The sequence below is a fragment of the Mus musculus genome, chromosome 14 (assembly GCF_000001635.26).
Source record: "Mus musculus strain C57BL/6J chromosome 14, GRCm38.p6 C57BL/6J".
Lineage (NCBI taxonomy): Eukaryota > Metazoa > Chordata > Mammalia > Rodentia > Muridae > Mus > Mus musculus.
In genome coordinates this window covers 90356148-90357718 of record NC_000080.6, presented here as the reverse complement: position 1 = coordinate 90357718, position 1571 = coordinate 90356148, and the positions used below count along the sequence as shown (strand labels likewise).

The window sequence follows — 1571 nt, the reverse complement described above, 5'->3', positions numbered from 1 at the left end:
AGTTTGTTCTTAATAGATTTTTTTTTTTTTTTTTGAGACAGGGTTTCTCTGTAGCCCTGGCTGTTCTGGAACTCACTCTGTAGACCAGGCTGGCCTCAAACTCAGAAATCACCCTGCCTCTGCCTCCCAAGTGCTGGGATTTAAAGCATGTGCCACCATGCCCGGCTGTTCTTAATAGACCTCAAAGCCATTACCTTCCCCAATTATGCTATCAATCCCTTTCCCAGACTTTTTAATGAAAGTTATATTTGAGGATAAATATAGTATATAAAAATGCAAAACAGAGAAGCATAAAAGGAAAAGCAATTCCACCTGTACACTAGAAAGTCAGAGATGCACTATCCAGGAAACTGTGTCATGCAGTTCCATATGGAACCATGTCAACCTGACACCCTATATCTGTAACTAGGAGTTATCTGAGCTGGACTCCCCTCTGGCTCCTCTGGTCTCACACTCTCAAGGCCAACTCACAAGCAAGTCCCACAACCAGGGCCAGCTCTAGCATAAGGAAGAGAAAGAGTAGGGCGAGATCTTTCAAGTTTTTGTCCTCAGTGCTGGCTCACCTGAAACTCCCACACATGTGCAGGACCTGCTCTCCTGAGTACTGTCACTGGCTAAGCATAGGATCATCTCTCCTGTTCTCATGCTCCTAGGTCAGGACACACCTAATGCCCAGGAGAGGGGTGGGGCTAGTTCTGTACAGCCCTCTGGCATCAGCCTGTACCTGGCCAGCAGCCCAAATGAGGGTCATCTGCCTGATCTTTGATGATAGCAGATCCCTGCTGCTGTAGAGACACAAACTAACACAGACATGGTCCCTAGTGGTAGCACAGGCCATGACCCAAACATGGTCCCAGATGGCATCACCAGCTACTTAAATCAGGCTTTTCCTCACTACCCACATATTTCTAGTTCTGCCTTACTTCATTGTACCCTCATACTTCTGTTTATTTTCCATTTCCCTACCATTTCTGGATTATTCTTAGTGTTACTCACAATTACTGATTGTCTGGAGTCAGTTTTGATATGATCTCAATAGTCCTATGCCTCTTTCATGCATTACAGTGCCAGGCAAAGGTCCTTTCAGATGTGCTCTGCTCCCCCCAGGTCTGTGCATATCTGGTGGTCAGTCAGGGTAGCTCCCTGTCCCAGCACCATGAAACTGACTAGTGGTGGTCTCAGGCTTGTTTTGTTTTCAGGGAATGCTAGGCTGCTGATCATTCAGATGTTCATAGGTCAGAACACTGAACAGAGACATAGGCAACTCTTCTCTGCTACCTACTGATGCACATGTGACATAGCAGCCACAACTACAAAGCCTATAGGAGTGGGTGAATTATGTTTTTTTAGCTTTATGTATTGTTTATTTGTTTTATGGAGTTTAAATCTTTATTACTAGAAGTCATTAAACAATTTGTCCCTGATATATTCTGTTTGGAACTTAAATTTTCTTTTATGACTGAACTACTTCTAAATGTAAATTGCTACAATTGTGTTTACTAGATTTTATATTTATAGTAGTTTACTATAGTTTTAGCATAGTTCCTCTTTCTGTCACACAGATTACAAAG

The 1571-nt window shown here is 43.0% G+C and overlaps 1 non-coding gene across 1 annotated transcript; it reads right to left on the bottom strand.

Moving 5' to 3' along the window:
- Positions 1 to 1201: 1201 nt before the first annotated feature.
- Gm25495 lies at positions 1202 to 1332 on the bottom strand. The gene has a single exon (XR_003951286.1). It is a non-coding gene; the product is annotated as a small nucleolar RNA SNORA17 (small nucleolar RNA).
- Positions 1333 to 1571: the final 239 nt, after the last annotated feature.